At 26.6% G+C, this 24232-nt stretch overlaps 1 protein-coding gene across 1 annotated transcript in view; it reads left to right on the forward strand.

Moving 5' to 3' along the window:
- Positions 1 to 8301: 8301 nt before the first annotated feature.
- Positions 8302 to 24232, forward strand: part of LOC114123044 (protein jim lovell) — a 57384-nt gene continuing 41453 nt past the window's right edge. Inside the window, exon 1 of the mRNA XM_050199839.1 lies at positions 8302 to 8661. The gene's annotated coding sequence lies outside the window, so the exon portion shown is untranslated. The remainder of the gene's footprint in view (positions 8662 to 24232) is intronic.

Consider the following 24232-nt stretch of genomic DNA (forward strand, 5'->3'; position numbering starts at 1 on the left):
TATAAATTATAACCTTTTTATGAATTTATAATTAAACATTTAGTATTATATTTATAACTATATTTTTTGATGCTAAGTATTTTAAAAAAACTAATAAGATGACAACTATAATTTGTATACATGGGTACTTAAGAAGAAACGTATTCAAAATATCCACACTTTCTTTACAGATCATATAAATATCTATTTTTTGGCGGGTGAATATCATTTTTTATATATTTTTTTTAACTAAAATATAATTCAACTAAGTAAAATAAACATATTTTATTATTAAGGCATATCATTTCCCTCGGGGCATAATGCTTTTTAATTCATTGTTATATGATCAGTGTATAATCACGAGATTAATAAAAAAGAAAGTTTTCTAACAAAATTACAACTTTGTTGAAAAAAATTAAATCATGAACGCAAAATATACGATCATATAAAAATTTAAAACCAGGTAATCGTCTCCCCCTATTATACCCCTAGGATACATAACTAGTCCTCATGTATTCATTTAAGTTCAAAGTAATTATTTAAGCACATTCAATCCATTTACCTATGTGATTAAATTATTAACATTTTCAAACATACTTGTAAATTTCATAATCAATGGACCATTTTTTTTTTATTTTATTAAATTCTAAGGTTTAAAACAATAAGGATTGTATAGTATATATTTAAATTTTATTTATATTTTACAAACATACATAAATATACATTATACATGTTACACGTGTAATATAGTTTTGATAAATATCAATTAATAAATCAATTTTTAGGTATTTCTATAACAGTCTACAAAAGAAAATTTAGACGAAATTTGATACTTACAATAAGAATAACAATTTTTGTTATTTTGTTGTAATTCAATAATAGATTTCGTAAGGATTTGAAACTTGACGTGTATTGTTTTATTTTATATTATTTACAGTGATATTTTTTAAAAACATTCAAATAAATTGTATGCTATTGCTATACTTTGATCCTATTCATCGTTATTCAATTAGTCGATACTAACGCATAAGTTAATAACAATAATATATAATAGAAATAAATAGGTACTATTAAAGTAATTAAATATTAATATCATAAAAATTTTGTGGTCAAAAAATAATTCAATTTACAGTATTATTATTATAGTTAAATAAATTATTATAATATAAATATTAACATAATATCATAAAATATGTTTAATAATGTAGGCTTATAATAAACAGCTTTCGTTCAGAATCGTTTTTCATGTGCAGTTATTTATCATTCAGTTCAAATTTAATACACGCTTATAGGTACATTGTAATCAGAATTTTATTCAATGAAGAGGTTCACTCGACTCAATAAAGTGGTTACCTACTTCTCCCATTTTTAACTACTGATTTATTTTAAAAAGTATTTTAAATTATTTTTGCTATTATCTTATGTAATAATCAAAAATGATTTTTTTTTTTTTTCATAAATATAATTATTATATTTAAGTTTGACGATCATATTCTTTTTTACAAAAATAACCATATTTATGATTTTAATTCTAAGCTTGATTTTAGATGTTTACGTATATTTCTTGTGAAGGATTAGATTTAAATTAGGTAGATACTTACATTTTTTATAAAAATAAATTTTATTCACCATCATTCAAAATTCATGATCATCTCATCGCTTGTTTTGGATTTAGTATAAGAACAATTAAAATTTATTTGCCACTATAGTTTTACTGATGTACCTATGTAATATTATGTAAACATAATTTAAAATATTTTCCATCAAATAAAAATAAATATTAACTATTAACAATAAACATTGTACATTAATTATTAAATTTAAGATATTAAAAAACCTTTATTTTTTTGAAATTTTTGAATCTTATTTTCAGTTATACTATTGTTATTTCATATCATAAATATTATGATTTCTAAGCACTGTATTATGAATTGTAGATTGGTAAGATAAGTGATAACATTTTACTGTATTATATATATATATATTACTATATAAAATTCAGAATTTGTGGCCTATATGTATACATTATTGTCACTAATTTTAGAAAGATGCAACAAGTACGTACATAATTTCTGCAACTATTAGTGCTTAATTTCATTGTCTTTTCGCACAATACAAATTGCTATAGACTAGAATACCTGTTAAATGTATGACTGTATTTAAACACTCAAAATAATTTGAGATTATATAGTAGTTTTTACAATACATTACTATGCATCCCACGACTAGTCTGTGAAATTAAAAACGTTCCATCACTCTAAACCACATGTTATTATACTGACATCGGTCATCGGAGTTGTTTCAATTTCATGTCTGGTCACTCACTTTTAGCGGCTCCAACTGTGTGTAAAAATATTATAATAACTTCTTATGGTTTGATCATTGGCACTGGTTCTAGATCCTAGTAAACTTTTAACATTTCAAAGTACAATTAATGTTTTATGCACAAATTTTAATTATACCACACAGGTATCAGTATTTTTAAGACCATGCTTATAAATCGTCATACCTATAAATATTTAGTAAAATATTCAATTATTTGCAGTTAACAAAATCGATTTTTTCAAAAGCCGGTATATATTCTCCCGTTTTTTATTTTTGTAGTTGTACCTGATCATTTTTAAAAGTTATGTGATTTTTTTTAGTTTTTACAACTAGATCTAATTGTCTATACACATCACATGACATAAATAATCAATAATGTTTAATATTAATTTTTTTTGTTATGTCAGCAAGATAAGTTTTTAATTTTCTTCAGTTTCATTTTAATTAATTTAAGACACAATAAAATATAGTTTATATGTAATAAGTCCACGATAATTATTATTACGCTAACATTTCTGTCACTTTTTTGACATTAGTTATTTTTAATTAAAAATATAATTTAAAAATTGTACAACTGCAAGTCTCATTAAAAACTATTGATTCGACTTCAACACGGGAAATACAATGAATGTTGTAAAAATACTACTTCCCCATCGTTGTTTGAAAATAAACTTTTTGACTTGTTTTTGAATGAAGACTATGAAACTGTAACAAAATAAGCCACAGGATGCGGGTTTTTTACTACTAGAATTTTCATTTTTCAATCTGTTGCACGACTCTGATTTACATAAACATTTAGAGTGCACGTACTTATTAACTGCCACTTCTATGAACAAATTATTATATTAGCAATAATGATATCATACTATATATAATTACTTAATTATATCATATTGTTTAAAATTGTATAATGATTCGATTGTTAATCAATTGCAGGTTCGCAATATTTAATTGTTATTAATTATTATTAAGTAGTGCATTTCTTTAAGTACATGTTATAAAACTAATTTATTCATGGAAAATAAATCATTTAAGCCGGGAGCCATATTCGAATAAGCGATAATATTTACGTTCATTATTATTGTTAAACAATGTATAATGATAGAAATCTAAGATATTAAATAATATTGACTAGTACTGCTGTTGGATTCATTATTTTGCTTTAGTTTTTAATGGATCTTATAACTTTATTTCTTATATACTATATTTTCTGATCTTGGCTATAAGAATATTCGCTGTTAATAGTTTTACCACAAGATTTGTTTGAACGAATTTTCAAATCTGGATCAATTCTCAGATTAGTTATAGGTAAACAACTTAGTAAAGAAGTTTATTACTTACGATGATTCTCATCAACATATATTTAATAATACCTCAAGAATATTTTTTTTAAAGTAATTTTTACGTATAATTAAAAGATTTACTTGTTATAGTTATTTTGTTTATTCATATTAAACAATATTCTAAGTCTAGCCAATGCATAGATAACTGTAGCTTACACTAATCGATGGACTGGTCCATAAAAAATCTAATTAAGTTAATGATAAACTATTTGATTAATAAAAAAAATGCATAATTTTATTATCAATTAATTTAATACCTATTAGGTACCTATCTAAAATCTTAATTTAATATTGCATATTTATTGTTCTATACTAGTTTATTTAATTAGTAGTTATAGTGTTTTTAATGTTTTTATATGATATACAATATAATATGTTATGAATATGAACTGATAGATTTATTGAAGGTTAAAACTTTTCAAATAATTCAGAATATATTTGAATAATTTTCAACCTAAATCTAAAAATGTCAATTAATAATAGCCATTATAAAATAGTGGCATTATTTTGTATTTATATATTACTTTTATACAAGATAGTGGATCTATGTATACGATGCTGAATTTAATTTAATTAGATTTCTTAACGTTAAAAATAATCTTTAATTGTAACTTATTATTATTTATTATTAAAAGATTTCGAAAAATTGTCTTTAAACTATGAATGTAATAAATAAAACAAATGATGATATTATACTGATATTGTACTGATGTATATATATTTGTAATCAAAATGATTAATTTCGATAAAAAATTGGAGTATATACTCTTAACTATTTTTAAAAACAAGTCATAGGTATATAATTTTATTTTTTTTATTGTAGTTCAAAAAAACTTGAAATATTCTGATTTTGCTTAAATTATCATTTCCTGTACATAATAAAATACTCAAAATATTTTAACTAGTTTAAGTTATTTATAAGTATTTAAAATTGCCTTTTTTCTATACTTTTAAATTAATTTTTTTTAACTTGAAATTTAATAGCATGTTTCTCATAATTTTTTATAGGTATTTTAAATTTAAAATTATGAAAATTTGAGAATTATTGCAAATAATTTTTATTTCAAACGTTAAACTTGATAATTTAAAACAAAATTATTCACAAGTTGTTCTTAAAGCAACCTAAAAATAATTAATACAATATTAGAATATATGATATACTGATATAGTGTTTATTTATACTATTATAATATTATACATGTTTTCAATTGAAATACTATAAAATTATTAGGTACAAGCCACAAGGCCGTCTGCAGATATAAGTTTTCGTGAGGACCACGTTCACTGCCCTCAACATAATCGCATCTCCTTCGTCCGTTCGTTCACAATCATTTCCGGTCTGTCCCCAGAAAAATATTCATCCTATTCTCAGTGAAAGTTGTCGCTATATACATGCCAACATGCTTTATACAACAAGTATTCATTTTCCACACATAGAAACATAGAATCCAGTCGTGAGACCCCGCGAGTGAGTGTGTGTCCAAGTCGCGTGGGTTTGATTGATCGGACGATCTTCTCGCGTGATCTCCCCCGACAACGGCGGTCGCCCATTGTCTCCCTCGCCCTTCTCCTCCACAGTGATCTATCTGCTATTCCGTCGCTCTAAATGGTCTGACGTGCAGGACAGATATTGATAACAATCTAAACTCCTTCCACCCCCCCCCCCTCTGCAAACAATAAACATCGACATTCTACGGCAGAGAATTCAATAAAGTTTGGACACTTGAGAGCGTATTGCAAATTATACTAACCAAGCATAACAATAAATACGCCAATAAAACTTATTTATTTTAAACATACTACGGAATAATAAGCGCAAAAATGAAGCAGAAGAAATAGTGTAAAATGAATCAAACCGTTAAATTATATGTTTGATGTACAAATATACAAACAGATATTTTCAAATTGATAATATTAAATAACCAATAACTATAATACACACATAATATATGTATAAACTATATATAGACACTATTTTATATTATTATATTTCATATCACTTTATTTCTACAAACATTTATTATTGATAAATGTGCAAATTTGTTGTCGACAAATTGGTTTAGGTACTCAATTATTTGGTGTATTGTAAATTGTAATCTTTCACAAAACCGTAACTTATTTTTTTTTTGTTTCAAAAATATAACTTAGATTAACTTTTACATCAGTAGCATACTATTATAGACTCTATATCAATAATTCTTAATGTGGGTGGTACCACCTCCTATTATGGTCTTTTTAAATTTTTAAGAGGTCGTTTTACTCAAGAGGATAATTATTATTAGTTATTACCTTATTGGGGAGGGGGATTCTACTGTAGCTTTAATTTTTATTGTTCATAAATTATTGCAATAGAATGTATAGGTAGGTACAATCAAAAATAATTTAAGATAATTTTTAGATTCCATAAGTAATATTCAGAACTATATAGGTAGGTACGCATAAAATATATACAAACTTTAACAATTTAATATATAAAAATAAAAACTGTTTGATGAGTTTTGTTTTGTACATAAGAGGACGAGTAAATGTATTGTCTTCGTCTTATAAACATTTAACAAGATAAAAACTGATTCACGCGGTCAAAAACCACTAGGGGCGTGGTATAATGTATACTGAGTCAAGCAACTAAATTTTCTCACTAGAAACGGAAAATTTTAGATTGGCAACATCGTTTTTATTGTTTAGATATCAGAACTACAAAAAAATGTATTAAAGTTTGAAAAATACAAAAATAATGGATTTTGAAACGATAAAAACATTTTTCGTATTATAGCGGTATCAAAAATAAAAAACGATGCCCACAGAAAATGTTTCCCTTTTTATAGTGTGAAAATTGAGTTTTTTTAACTCGGACTACAGCTTTAGTTGGTTCTTGCTCTTGTGAAGTGGATTTTATTACGTTATTGTATATTTGTATGACTTAGACATCATATGCAGGTGTGGCGTGCTTTTACATTAAATTGCTGATTATAACAATTAAGCTATAATTTTTTGGTGTTGTGAGATTTTTAAAACCCTAAAAGGGGTGTTGAATAAAAAATAAGTTGAGCAACACTGCTCTAGATTTTAGAGTATATAATAATAACTGTCATTTAATACATAAATAGTGATATTAAATGAAATTAATAATAAAATTACGTACCTTAGAATTTTGTAGGTTTGAATTTTATATTTCATAAGATATTAAAAATATACCCCGATGATAGTATCATTATATATTTGTATTACATACTTAATTTAATACTATATTACATACACTTAAGAGTTAATTACAGTATAAAAAAAACAGTTTTATTCATCAACGGATATAAAGTACCTATAAAATATTAAGAAACAAATAGATGTTTCATTTTGAGATGTTTGTTTAATTATATTAAATATTTTTACAACACCTCTTCTTTTATCACCAGCGTTGAAGTTTCTAAAAGTATGAAAAAAGCAAAAAAAATCTGAAAATACCTATTATGAACTATAAAGTGAAAGACAACTATTAATAACTATTTATTGTTCCTTTTTTAATGTGGGCTTTTATTTTGACATAATTTCACAGTATATAATGAAATATTAGAATTATATTTCAAAACAAAGCATACCAAATATAATCAAAATATATGAATTTCAATAATACATGTCATTGATCAGACTTAATACATTAAGTCCAATTATTTTTCTCATATCGAAAAGCGGATATTTAAAGTAATAATCAATCATAATCAGTATTATACACAATACACAAATAATTATTTAACATAACATTGTTAACACATTATAATCAAATTTCCTTTTTATATTCAAATACACACAATTAATCAATTTGTACGAGTTGAATGTCTGAAACTTACGTAAAAATAATTTGTGAAAATTTACGAAAAAACGTAATAAGTATATTCATTTTATTATCTTACATATAAGTATCAGTTTTCCAAAGAACATTAAATAATTTGTGAAAATAGTTAAACATTTGTAATTACTACTTATCGATGTTATCGTCACGAGAGAACATATATATATAATATATATATATATATATTTTGTGGTTTGTTTATTTGTTTATCTCCCTTGTCAATATCACTGTCTATTAACGCGCACAAACACACGCATTATCATATGTTTATAACCTCTACGTTTTCAATCATTGAGACGGTTTGCCAGCCATCGGAGGTTACATGTGTCGGGGCCGTGTGGGCGATGGAGTACGACGACGACGACGACAACGACCACGGGGTTAAACAATGCTGTACATACGCGGAGGACAAAACGAGATGGATAGACGATAAAAGATTTATACGGATAGCGAGAGAGGTGGAAATAAATAATAATAATAACAAAAAAAAACAAAACTTAGTGGCAGGAAAAATCATACAGGTAATGTGACAGTAATATACTCACTACACTGGTAGGTGTACAAGGTACTACACCACTACTATTAATACTACTACTACTACTACTACTATTATTATTATTACTACTACTACTACTACTACTACTACTACTACTACTACCATAATAATATTGTGTTGATACTCATACACAGACACTGCCGCCGTCGCTGGTTATTGAATGGAAGGAGGAGAACCGTAAAAGAAGAACGAGCCCGGTGATCGGGTGGGATCCAATCTTCAATGTATGCAACAGTTTCGCGTTCGCCACCGGTTGTATCAGGTTGCACGTGTTAATGAGACATGGTAAAACGTGACACTTTTCACACGTTGACGAAAGAAAAAACCGCAGTTATTATTAACTTAACTATCATAACAACATAATAATAAACTTGTAATTTTTCATTTATATTATTCCCTTCGTACGCTGCTGCTAAACAGCAAAAATTATTACACTCGTCGCCGTCTCCGTCGTTTCGGTCGGACAAAACACATTCACGTGCCCTCACCGCGATTTTCGAAAATATATTTTTATCATGTATATCGGACGGTCCGGTGACGGATAAACGAAAGAATTACACCAATATACCGTGATACAGCAGGAGTACTGAGGAATAGCCGAAATTATTACAAAGGTCAGTGTGTTATATTATTATATTTAACGATAGTATAGAATTTTCATAGCCGACTTTAAATGATATCGTAAACAATTGTTTTTAACGGCCACCCGATAGGTCACAGTGTATCCGTGAGTCATGTGATATTAGTACAGACTTATGTGATAATATTGTCCCGTTAATTTGTTTATAATTGAAACAATAAATTAATATATTATGCAAGTATGTACTGTATAGCTACAGAGCTACAGTGTACAATAAACAGTTGAAAGATATCTACAAAATATGTATAATAAATTTATATATTATATTATGTAATATAATGTATATTATATACGCTAATCATACTATTTAAAGCAATATATAAATTATAATATACAATAGCTTAAAAACCATCAAGTATCATTGTATCAATGTATCATAGAGGTCAGATAGTATTTACATTTAATTACTTAGTGATAACATATTTATAACTAATCCATTTTTCTTTTTTATGAGAGGTTTTGCCAGTTCTGGTTTACAATATTAATTATTAAAATAGTTCAGAAGTATAGTTAGTTTTAAAAAGTGAATTAAATTACGCATTTTTAGTTTAAGTTTTTATAAAAAATTTAGTTTTTTTTAATTAATTGAAAATAATTAATTTTAAGTAATTGTATAACTACATAAATATATTAGATGTGTTTATTTTAGCTTCAACTTTATTGTAAAATATTTGTTATTATTAGGTTTTTAGTAGATATACAATTTAATTTTATAATAGGCTTATTTATTAGTTTTGATTATTTAAAACAAAATATGTATATTGATGGAATTCCGTTAGTAATGTTTTAATAGTGTTGTTTTATTTAATACATTAAAAAAATATATTTATAATTTATTTATTTAAGATAATTAGATATTTAAATACATCAAAATATTCTGTCCAATTATTTTTATAATTATTACTACTATAATAATTCAAATCATGTGATTTAATTTATTTTAGATTACAATTTTAAGATAATTATTACATTTATGTAAATAAATTATATTAAAGTATAAGTGATTTCATCGGGATATGCTATATGCATCTATACGCATACCAATCTATAATTATTAATATATATTATTAATTATTCTAGAATCTTATTTTAATTTTTTTTCACATTTATTTCAATTAATTATGCATAAATCATCAATAATCCAAAATCAAACTTTTATCGCACTTGTTTGTAATAAATTGAGAAATAATGCGATGTGTAGTACGAATAGTGATAAATTCTGTTTCAGATTTTATGACTATAAATCACTAATAGTAAATTTACATACATTTAGAGATTACCATCGTTATAAATTAGTATAAAGTAATTAAGATTTCGTATTGGGCCTTAAATTTATAAAATTTAAAAATACATAAACAATAATATTTTTTGAATACAGCTCATTTGCGCTAAACTTACCTGCCATTTAGTATTTAATCAATTAAATATTTTTAATATATAATTGTTATACTAAAGATTGCTTTCAATAGCGTATTTTTTTTAAAAATAATAATCAATTAATTACACAATGTTTTTCAAACTATAAACTATACTAATAGTGAATAATATTGAATGGTGTACATTTTTTAGAAATTATAATAAATTAATAGATTGGTTTTTTTTTAAACATAATGTTTTTAAATTATTATCAACCACACTTATATATTTTTCAAAACAACCTAATCTTTATTACAGTAAAATGCAACTATTTTTACTTATTTATAATACGTTAATTTTTATAATTATCTATTGCATTTAAGGATTTTTTAAATCTGATTTTAACTTATGTGAATTTTGGGGATATTGTTAATACTAGCTACTATTGATTATACAAAACCATTTGATTTGATTAAAATTCTTAAAAATTTAAAATATTAGGATGTAATTTATACAACTGTTCATTGAACGTAGATTCATAGTTATTTATGTTTATATTTGTATAATAATTATTAAAATTATTAAACATATATATGAATTTAATTAATTATTATAATTTTATAAAATCACAGTATAACGTAGGTAAATTTGATGCAAATGGGTTGTCAGAAAAATCGTATCTTTTTTAGCACAGATGGGATGTACTTAAAACGAATTAATCTTTTTTGTGAAAATAGGAAATGTCCGAGTAGATAGTTAATATCATATTACAACACTCATTGTGGCGGTTTTAGCGCAGAGTATCATGTACCTAACCTATATCATAAAATTTTAATTATATATTATATTATATACGTAAGAATCTAAAATCTCTAAGTACCAAGTTATTTTTTCGAAAAAAAAAAAAAAATTTGTCTACACTCTGTGTCCACTTTTTATATACGTTTAACGTATATTATATAATTATATGTATACTAGGTAGGTACGTAGGTACCCATTGACAATATTTTACCTAATGGTTCCAAACTAGTGAAGTACTATCAATTTTAAGTTTATTGTCTTAGTTATATTCCTTTTAATAGGTAACAATAATAAAAAAAAAATAATAATAATTATAGTTTTAGTTTTCAAAATCGGATAGAGGTATTGGTTATAATTCAACTAATGTTAAATTATTTGTATTGTCATAAAAACAAAGTGTTTAGCTGTAATCAATCTATTATTTTATAATAACTCAATATGTGACAACGAAATCATTAATATCGTTCAAAATAATTTATTACCTTAAAGTAGATAATAATATAGAATATAGTATTCTAACGTAAAAATAAAGTCTCTACTTACTCGTACATTTGTAGGTATATTATGTATAGTATAAGTTACTACAAATATAAAGCAATAATAGGCGTTGTCGTATTATGTAGGTACAATCTTAACTAAGGTACTACAATTTCTAATAGTGTAGGTATTATTTATTTAAATTAATGTTCAAAATATTATTTTAAACTTAGTAACAATGTGCTAAAGAAATAATTATCGCAGGTAGTATTAATAAATTATAGTGCATAGGTATTATAAATTATTTATATATAATAATAAACACATTTCGCGTGATACACAGCGTATGGTCCGTCTTCGTTGCATGTCCGCATGTACTTTTTACGGCTTTTGACGATCAGTGATGTTTACGTGAAATACGATCGTGGCTCATATATACACATGACTTATACCGAATACGATAGTTAATTGACGATAATATTATAAATTATACCCATATACAAACAAATTCAGTTTGATAATGATCGATGGCGCACGGCACTTGCTACTTACAGACATTGTCGTTTGATCAAAATGGTTGTGATTTTGCTTGAATCCAAATGAACGTACCTTTACACTATAGGATATTGCATTAGTTTTAATTTCCTCTGTATTATTGTGTCTTAATGTAATTCAACTACGCTAACTATTATTAGAATCACTAAAAGCATAACAATTCAATAACTGATATAGAAAGTTAATTTATAAAACTAAATACATAAATACCTAAGAAAAAGCCAAAAATATATTATATATATATATACATACATATTTTCTTGAACCAAAAATGCATAGTAGTGCTTCTAATGTCCTTAGGTATTTGACTCTTTATTTTTAAAATGGCTCTGGTATTTTATGAGTTTCTTTCAGTGCCTATGGTGACATCGATTGCAAATATAATAACTGTAATAGAAAAAAGTTAAATTATTTTAGATCTGAGCAGAGTACCTAATGAATTTATTGTGTTTTTTATACAATGATGTATGTTTTGAAAAATAAAAATGTTATTGTATTTATAAAACTTGAAAATACTTTTTATAGTTGAAAAATGCTATGATCTTCAACTGTATAGGACATATATGGTTAAAAATTGGATCTGTATAGTTTTTACTTGGGGGGGGGGGGTTGAGTGATAAAAGTATTTGTATTTATTGGAATTTAACAAAATAAAATTTAGGATTACTTACTCAAACCTAGTTTTAATAAGAAAGATTTATTTTGTAACTAAAAGAAATTACCTAACTATGTTATAGACTTGAAATTATCAACAAATGTTTTAGTAACATTTTTAAGAATCAAAAAAAAAAAAATAAATATTAAAAATTATTTATATTTATTAAAATCATGGTTTATTAACTTTTTTGCTTTGAATAAAATTTAAAAATGCAATACAGTTGTTTTTGAAGCAATGAAAAAATATTGAAGATATATGTCACAATTTTTTAAAAAGGAAATGCAGTTTAAATTTCGATAAAATTTAACTAACTCATGAAAATGTGCATATTATTTTGTAGTTGATTGTGCATAACAATTTCAATTTTGATACTCCAGGAATTGAAAATAAAATACAAAAAATCCTCATACATTTATTTTACTGAAATGTTAAAAAGGTATAGGTAGTACAAAAAAAATATTTTTTAAAGATCGTTAGAAATTCAAATTTTGACAATATAGGTATTTAAATATATAAATGTATTACATACATAGGTAATCACATCTAAAGGGTTTTTTATTGATTATTATTTTTCAAAAAATATTTATTTTAGAAACTATTAAATCATTCAACTATTACTTAAATTATCATTTTTATTGCACATTTTATTATTATTACATAATGAAATGTATTAATTATGTATCCTAATTTATAATACAATAAATAGTACATAATATTTATAATTTATTATTCTTATGAGGAATTATAAGTAAATAGGCGTTAAAATAACATTTTATAATATAAATAATGTGTTATTGAAGTTTAATAAACAAAACTTAATATTTTATATTAATAAAACTGAATATTAAAACAAAACAAAAAAAAAAAAATGTTTATAGATGATTGAACATTTCATTTTTTTCATATATTATGTATATTAAATATATACATATTTTTTTTTTTTGTAAGGGCAATGAATTCGTTTTAAATTGTTTTTAACGGTATATTTATGAGTTATAAATTTATAAGAACAATAGTAGGCATATATATAAGTATAAACACATAAAGTTATTTAAACATATACAAATTCAAATAAGAATTCTGAAAATTCTGTGTTTTGTGTATAAAGAATATAAAATAATACTTTTGAAAATGTAGTGAAAATATCATTAAAGTTGATTTAAAAAAACATATGTTTCAAAAAAAAAAAAATAATAAATAATAATGATTCATTGTTTCGCCGTGTAATATACATAGGTACCTACGTAATATACGTAGCTCATTTATTTGTGCCGGAAATGCGTATGTGTCTTGATGGTTATTTAATTGGGGGGTAGCTTTTATATTTGAGTATCACGTAAAAAATATCACGAAATAACACTTGATTTACATCATGTCATTATGTTGACATTAAACAATTTTTCAATTTTAAATAACATTCATACATAATGTTACATTTTATAGAAAATTCGTCACGATTTTTAAAGTTTGCACTTAGCAACTATTATAATAAGTTAATGGGTAGGTACAGTATTAAATTCATCAGAGTTCACTCAATTATAGTATTAAATATGTATCATTATTTTTAATTTAAAATGTATAACATTAAAAAAGTAATTCAATTAAGAGTTTGGTATACATTAAAATATTCAAGACTTTGTAAAAACGTTCGATTACTAAAATGTTTTAAAAAATTTTATTAGAATTCTTTTACCACATTTTTAACAATTATATTCAAAATTATTAAAAACAAATTTTGAATTTTAAATTAAACCACTTTCAATCCAGTATCTATTAAAGTTCTAAATGAAGAATTCTGATTCTTACATTATGAAACCAATATTTCTTTCACTTTGCTCAGAATTGTAAATATATGTTTACTAGGAAAAAAGAAAAACTCATTAGTAAGAAATATTTTAAATATATCTCATATTATCTATCTAATTTCTTAGTAATTTTTATTTTTAAATAAAATATTGAAATGATAATATATCATTCTACGATTAGTTATTATAAAACTATGTATAAATATAATTTATTTAATGTTTCATATTTCAATTATTAAATAATGGAAACGATATTCGAACTTTAAAATTTGTACGCAGTTATAATAAAGCTATAAGAATTCATAATTAATACCGTTTGAAACCAATATTTGTTTTCTTAATGGAATTTAAAGTTTTTATAATTTAGATGGAGATGTGACTGTTCTGAGGTTTTTAAATTGATTTTACCCTTATAACAGCCATTACACAATGATATTACAACGTAAAACAAAAATAAAAAATAATAAACAGGTTAAAGATATATTGTTAAAACAATAAATTGTTGTTTTTAAGATTTATATAAGGGGATTAAAAAATATTGTTTAAGTAGCTAAAATACTTATTCCCCACTACAGTATATCGAAATCAAAAAAGTAGTATTGAAAAACCTAAATAAATTCCCGTGTTAAAGTAAGTTATCACCTAACAATTTCATAATGGTTTATAGATGAACTGAAATAAAATAATAAAGGTTCACTGTTTGTTTATACCTAATCATTATAAAAATACATTTTATTTAATAATATTTATGTAATATTATGTTTTATTAATTGTAATGCTAAACGCGTAGAAATTGTTTTTAATAAATTGACACATTAGAATAAATTTATGATTTGTATGAAATAAAAAACTACTTTCTATAAATTGTTAAAAATGGTATTTATTTTTTTTACAACAAATTCAATATTGTAAGCATCATAACCAAAAAACGTTTGATTATTTTTCGTTGTTCAAAAAATTATAATAAATAACCTTTAAGAAAATGTATCCAATTATTTGTTGTAAATTGATATTATATTGTTTGTGTATTATAATATACAAAATATAATACTATACCCAGAAACCGTAAATAATTCTTTACAAAATATCTATAATATTATTTCGGATTAATTTGCGACTTTTATTTTAGTAAGCCAAAAAACTAAATTTAAAAACAATTCCAACACTTCGCCAGACTAAAAATCTTATGGCCACGTTTTCTATCTCGTCTTCGACGTCGTAAGCGATGAAAATACTATCCGATATACTGTCGCTGCAGCAGCGTTATCACATATCAAGTATACGCGTGTACGGTAACTTAAACGTGCAACGGAAACGATTTTTCGACGTTTCTTGAAAACCGCCGACCACGCCGCCGGTCTTTTGTCCGTAACAAGCCCACGGCCGGCTAAGTGGTTTCCCCGGATAATATCAATGGACAAGGTGTGTGTGTGTGTGTTTCGTCGCCACTCCGTAGAATGTGTACGTGAGTTGTTATATATACGAACCCGTGTGTTTCGGTATCACTTTTGTCATGGTCCGTATACATGAATGAATTCCGTTGCGTCGTGTGGTATAGGACGAAGGAAGACGGGAAGCTGTGGAGGAGTGTATGGCACACGAGGGGAATGACGGGACGTAGGGGGTCCTCGAGGAGGGGGTGGAAGGGGAGGGCAGGCCGAGGAATGAATGAAGTCGGAATCCATAGTCGCGGCGTGCATGCATGGAGCGATTTCACACTCGGTTTGTGTGTGGCAGGCCAGCCGTATCGGTACATCAATGGATCCGACACCGGATGCATCATTGATCTCTCATCGTGAAGAAAACTGTCCGGAAAACTCGCTGTACTTATACGTTAACACAGACACATATACATACACACACACGTACACACGCACAAGCGCACGCACGCACATCCAAGCGACGGCCACTTATTCGGTAAACGAAAATATTTCTCAAAAACTAAAATTATAATATATATCGTTCCAATAATATACGCTATAACACTATAACCGGTAATAATATTTTTCCGTGTACAATATTATTTTTTCGTATCTACCAACAGTTCACGGACCAAAATCCGATACTCGTCTTTATACGTCATACTCGTACTGCACGTTTACCGTGCCAACGGATATCAAACTGCTAATTTAATTTATGTGATAACATAAACAAACCGTATACAACGTTATGTATAATATTAAAAGAAAAAAAATTATTTTTGTTAACAATGTAAACATTATCTCTATTCCCACTTCGGTTATTTCGGTGTAGGTTGAATGAGTCTTGTGATACTATAATTTAAAAACAATAATAAATTATCACAAACAAATAACTAAACGTATATAGACATATTATATTTTGAATAAAGTTTTTGCTTTTGTACTTTTGTAAATAGAACAAAATTTAGACAAATTATTATTATACTATAGTAATAAATTGAATTTGCTTTAACGACTTAAAAAAAATAAAATGTGTTATAAATACGATGTTGGTTTCCCAACGTTTCACATCATATTTTGTTAGACTATACTATTCTATAATACTACAATAAAGGTATACTTAATATTTAGATAACATAATCCGCACCAAAATTAGTTCCAATATTATGCATCCAAAACTTGGGTGGTATAGTACTACAACTATAATATGTATAGAATTTATACATGAAGAGTTATTACTACTATATAGACAAATAGTTGAACGTTTAATTCAGAATATTTAAGAATCTAATTAATCGTTTCTTCTTAAATTCGTATTTAAGGACTCCACACTCGCTTATGTTCTCAATCTTGCAAACGTAGGACATTGTAAATTTTCGTTCAGTTTAACCAATTTGCTCTGGTTATAGCTTATACTATAGTGAATTTACCCATGTAACGTCAATAGACGGCAATCGTTACACCTATAATAAAATTTAAATGTAAGAACATTATAATGTGTTCTTTCGTTGGTTTTTTACGATAATTTAAATTTTAAGAGAGTTATGAGCATTTTTATTTTTAATTATTTACATATTAATGACTTGCTAAAATATTCAAATATTGTGAAAAACTAAAGAGAGAACACAGATAATGTTCTTTACTTAAAGTTTAAAAATAGGTTAATTCATTATAATATTTTAATTTACAACACAAAATTGATTCTGCTGAACTTAAATTGTTTATTACCTAACCTAACCTATGTTTTATGTTTGTAAAACGAAGATAATACGTCGTGTTCTTAACTATTACTAAATATTTTGAATAATAATGAAACATAATGGACTAAAATAATTTTTGAGAATTTAAATGTATAATAATCGAATGTTGGATAAATCATTTAAACTATAGTAGATTGGTTAAAAGTATGTTTATATAATATGTATAAAAATTTGGAATATACAATTAATACTATTTATTATCCTACCTTATTAATATACATGTTATAGAACAAATAAGTATTGCTAAATTATTGTAGCAAAAGTGTATATAAAAAAAAACTTTTTATTTCCGAATGATGTTTATCAGCTCTTTTGCAACATATTACGTTAGTCACTTTATTTGACATAATTCTCAAACTTTTCAACTCGTGAATGTTATGTTTTTTTTTATAGAGTAACTAAAAATCTGTAAATGATGTGAAAAGTGAAACAGTGAACACCCTTAAGTAATTTGGAGTCATTCAGGTCGACTCTTTTCACAAATATTAAATACATTCATAATAAATATGTATTGTGTACCTATTTATAAAAAAATATAGGTATATTTACTTATGAGTTTATGGTGTTTGTAAGAAAGGATTTTGATATTGATAAACTTCTTAGATAATGTTGATTATTAAAATGGGAATTTAATTCAAGTTGTCGAGTATGAGTATTTCATAGGTTCATATATATAAATAAGTCGTATTTGATCTTAATTAGGGACTCTGTTCAACATTTTCACATAATTTATACTGCACGTGATTATGAACCAATAAATAAAAATTAATTTATTCAAGTCTTAACGTGATTTACCATTTACTGAAATGTATTTATATATTTTAATTTGTTAAACTTTTACTATTTGATAGTTAAGTGTTAAATCAATAGGTACTTACGCTTTATTTTATAAATGCTAACCAATTTTATGTTTTATGAAATTATAGCATAATATAGTTATAAAAAACGAAAAGAATATACTAATAATAGTTTAATGTGGTCATCAAATAATGACTAAATAGGTATGTATATTATAAAACTTTATATCTGAAAATGCTAATACTGTTTTTTTAAATAAATCAGATTTGCATTTAAAAAAGATATCACATGATTTTATAATTATTGTACGTTATTTATTTATTCGTGATATACTATGAAAATGTTTAATTTAAATGATAAAATATATTATAAATCAAATGATTTTGTTACGGTAAAGTAAAATATATATATTAGTTTCTTAGTAGGTATAATGTACACATAACCGTCTTAAATATTAATTTCTACACGTTTCGGAATTTATAATTAAAATTAATCGCATAAGTACCAATGATAAATTCAATTTATATTATAATTCTACGCATGACGTATAATAATATGATATCATGTGAGGACATCATAAACTCAACATAAAGATATAGTCGATATCACAATACACGAGAAACGTGTTATAACCGTAAAATCGTATATAATATTATGTTGACGACGTATACTGATTACGTATGGTAATTATTATTATTATACTGTATTTTGAAATAATCGTTTTAACGAAAATCAATATAATGTTATAGACTCGTAATAATATCGCGTGAGACGCGATCAGTCGGCGTGAGATATAATATAATATTGCGTGTTTGTAGAACGGCGGACAACCCATTTCACCAATCCATTTTAATAATCCGACAATACGTTCCATACCACCGCCAACTCCACTACCACAACAACGTCTTACCCGGTATACTTTACTTGCATGACTTGCCACACGACTATTCCGGACAGCGGGAGAGACGGCCACGGTGGTGTGTAGATATGTGATGATAATTTAGATTGCTTACAAGACGCTTTATTGTGTTTGTAATTTTGGTGACGGATCGGTTCTGTTCTGCGCTCTCTCACTCTCATTCATTCTAACTCTCTATCGTATATTGCCACGTCTCGAATATTATACCGTTGCAGGATGTCTGTGCATAATTGCTTATAGGGGATTAAACGCACGATCTGCCCTCGGAGTGTAGTGTATGTGCGGCTGAATCGCGCGATCGGGGTGGGTGGACGGTAGTTGTAGCGGCGGCGGTGAGGTGTACGGATGCTGGTGGGGTAGTGGGGGTGCACACCGCCACCCGCTCGAAGGGATATAAGAAAAATAAGAGAGAAAATAATTAAAAAATATAAATTAAACGTCATATTTACATACTCGGTTAAATCTCCGGGGCGCATGTATATATAAGAAGCGTGCATGATTGCCAAGAGAAATGAGTTCGTTAAGAAAACTGCGGGCCAACGGGAGCGGGGTGACCAGGGGATTCGATGGCAGAAAGATCGCGCGACGAGGGGATATGGAAATCCTTATTTTAAAAAGGGTTTGGAAAAACTTCGGCACGCAGGGGTGAACGGCGAAAGACGGAGAGAATTTTAATTTCACTTGAGAATGAAGAGAAAACATTTTAACAGAAATAAGAAGGCAACGGTGGCGGACGGGCAGCGAGCGTCAGCGGTGGAGTGTCGGCTGAGGCGACGGAAGGGAAGGACGGTGGTGGAAATTAGAAACGGGAAAACTGCGAGGGTAAATGATGGGACCCGTCACAGACCGCCCGGCACGAATATAAAATCTTAAAACCCTCTCTTTTTCATTCTCTTTCTCTCTCTCTCTCTCACCTCCTCTCACTCTCTCCTCTTGGGCAGCCCCCTCTCACTCTTTCGTATTCTTTCTCTTTTTCTTCTCTTTGGGCCCGACCCCCCTCTCTAAACCCCAGCTTCTCGCTCGCTTCCTTGCTTCCTGGAAGTATAATATGTACACGGGGCACCAAAGTTCTTAATAATGCGTACACCGGGCACACGGATCTTTTATTTCTTTGTCTCAACTTGCATCTACCACCCTCATTCACGTAATATATATATATATAATATAAGCTTTAATTAGCTTTTAAAACACTCGATGAATTCTTCGTGGCTCTAATATATTTCAACTCTTCTCCCCCTCCCTGCCATCTAGGTATATGAAATCCATTAATACAGTCTCCTCAATGTGACCACCAATACTGTCCGTCCGACCCGCGATCACTTTACAATAGATATTCGATATATATACCTAGTTGTGGTAATAAATACACGATGTATAATCAAATAACGATGGCTATCAAATGTTTTTGTTTTTTAATGTTCTACGAAACGACATCAAATGCGTCTCATAAGAATATATATAATAAAGTAAGTTTACGTTCAATCGGTAAGAGAAGAATAACACGGCGTGATTGAACCATTGACGTGCATTGTTTTTCAACTCTCGACTGTTAACTCAAATATTGTGTAACTGGGAATAATTTAGTAAGAAAAAAAGTGTAATTGCTCTTATTATAATTTATTAGACCGGTGTCATTATGGTTTCTTCAATTCTGTATAACTATGCATTTAGAAATTTAGCTTTAAATATTATTCATGTAAATGAAAACAATCGATTTCAAGCGTATTCCCGGTAAACATGAATAACGTATGATTTATATACAGGTATGTTGCATACACGCCATACACGATTAACATTTGAGAAACGAAGATCGTTCATGGTTTTTGATTTTCCGTCCGCGTGTGTGTTGAAGCATGTATAAGAGCATGACCGATAAATACAAAGCCACTACCTACCTATACAGTATGAGCACTTATTAATTCTGTTGTTGATACGTATATTATATGTGAAGGAAAAAAAAACCTGCTCGTATTATATATTGCCCGAGTACACGAAGAATAATATGTCTCATGTTATTCAAGATAACTAGGCTACGATTCGGAAACGAACAAGTATGTAAAGAGGCCCTTGGCTGTATATTATAGTAACATAATACAATATAGCGTAGTCAACAGCGATGGTGTAACGTGTTTTGTTTACAGCGGTGTTATAATAATATGCCTTAGCCCTTAATAATTGTTATTACACGCTATAATACAGGTAGTCATCATCGATTAGTTAAGTGGTCGAACTTCAGGCTATAATTTAATATCGATAATACTCGATAGAAACTGGATAATTCCAAACTTGGAGGCACAAAAAAATTATTGCGTCTATGAAGCAACGAATAACATATGACTCTAAAGTTATAGATTATTTCACGGATTTGGTTGAATAATATGGTGTTAAAAGTGTATAAAAAAATTATTTTTATTACCAAATATATTATGGTGAAGAAGCTTGTGTATTTGTTACTATGTTAATATTGTAAGTATACTAATTAAAATAATTAAAATAACAAAACATCGAGATTTTTATAATCTGTCGTTTATTTGTATATTTAAATATTAAAATTTTACTTTCAGAGAGGTAATTGAAATAATTTAAAATTAATTTATTTCCTATACTATTACATTGGATCGTTCTAAATGTATCTTAATTTTTATAATACTGTTGGTAGTAACCTTAACACATTGAGTACTTTAATTGAGTATTAAATATAAAAGCATCTAAATATTTCATTGTTGCTGTTCATAATGCTGGTGAATTGTTTAGATTAATTTACAACAACATCACGTTATGGATGTTCCGATAACAATAATTTGATCAGATTTAAATATAAGTTCCAATTACTTTGAAATCAGCAAACATGAAATAATCTGTGTATGTCAAGCTTTGATGTACGGTAAAAATACTATTCCGTTTTGTTTTATAATAATATACTATGAGGAACACCGAACATTGTCTCTTATAACTTCAATAATACTGTTGCCTAATTAAAAAAAAGATATTATTCGTACTACAGATATAATATTGCGTATATTCGCCACGCAAAATCAACTTTGACAAACGCGTTTATATTCAGCATAATATTATATTATTATACTCCAATACTTAATACAACTTTGTTGACCACCGTATAATGGTAACAACGATAATAATATAATATGTTTATGGTTTATCGAGTACTTATAATTACGTGTACTTTAAAGCTAGTAAACTCGCACGTTTTTCTCTCAATACGCATGAACTGGGGTCGCCGAATAAATATTGTTTCGGAGAGCCCATAAACCTGCGGTAAGCAACCGCATAACCTTAGAGCTCATATATGTAGCTAAAAGTGCAATATATATTGTGAGTAATGGAAACTGGACACATACGAAAAGAAAACGTTCTTAATTATATATTAATTCGCATTAGTTTACAGTCGTTGTATCATTATTATTATCGAACCAATAAAGGAAAAAAAAATATTAAAATAAAAGTTATAAATTACCATTGTTTATGCAAATACGACGAAATTATACTATTATTCAGGAATCTATTATGTTGTGTACGATTCGAATATGTTCGGTCTTATTTTAGCACGTCCGATCGATGTCAATGCATTATTTATAAAAACAGTGTATTAACAGAGGTTAATCCACTTATTTTTTTTACACAAAAACACATCTTTTTATCAACAACATTCTACGAAACATAAAAGTGTATTTATTGTGTTGTCATAATATAGTTTTACATGGAATTATTTTGTTCACCAAAATAAAAATAATACATGCACTGGTATAATACTATTGTATGTAATGTACCCGAATAATGACATAATAAATAAATGTCGTATACTATAAATATATAGTTAGGTCTTTTTTTTTAACAATTTTTGACACATTTTGGTGATTTATATAATATTATTATACATTATAAACACATACGTGGGCTATATCTAATTCATATAACATGCAATTAATGATAAAAATGGTAAAAATCTATTAATAATTTATTAATGGTACAGTGTGACCGTATCAACTAGTTATTACATAGTTATCCAACATAATAATTGGCTTATTGTATAAAAATGTCAATCTAAAATTATGAAAAATAGGCGACAGATTGAAAAATAAAATAATTTGTGACATTTAACTTTTTTATAGTTTGCAGTATAGCAAATTCACACTATAAATTATGCACTGGAACTTAGCAAATTGATGGGTAATTTATCTTCTACTAATAATGTTCATTTAACAATTTTATTTGTGCAGTATACTTATAGTTTTAAAGTTCTGTTAGGTTTTCAGACGTAAAAAAAATTAACCACCTATACTCGTACTAGCATTACTTGCCTGATTTATTATTTTCTAGATTTCCAAAAACAAATTCATAACTATTAAATTATTCATTATTTTACGTTTAGTTTGTTATAAGGGATAAAAACTTCGAAGGAAGGACTAACACATTTAGGTTTTTAATTTTTTACTATTTGTGAGTGAAGTTTGAAATCTTTTTTTAGGATGTGATTTGTTTTTCTAATCTGTCCTTTGGTTAATATGTTGATGATACCGATAATTATAATTGTAACTATTTTTGAAAACCACAACGAAACATGTAACATTATAACACCTAATATATTTAGTCCACAAGCCGTGTACTTCGCAATATGTTTAATATACCTATGTCTAATTTAAAAAACATATTTTTTGTGGTTTGAGCTTCATTAAATTCACATATTTTCTCCTTTAATTTATCTATTATGCATAACAGTTTTTGTAATTTTACGTAACACGTATAACACAATGCCATGATCTTCCACGCTTGTTGGTTAAATTACATAGGTACTGCAATTAGTGTGTGTTTTTGAATTAACTCGAAACGTAAATCGATCAATATAGTTTAAAGTATAATATTACGTAAATATTATGTTATATGATTTATTACAGTATGAAGTAGGTATAATGTATATTTATTTTTAAAATTACTCTTGTAATTTATCAGTATCGTAACTACACGGTGATTATCAAT

Source organism: Aphis gossypii, chromosome 2 (assembly GCF_020184175.1).
Source record: "Aphis gossypii isolate Hap1 chromosome 2, ASM2018417v2, whole genome shotgun sequence".
Classification (NCBI taxonomy): Eukaryota; Metazoa; Arthropoda; class Insecta; order Hemiptera; family Aphididae; genus Aphis; species Aphis gossypii.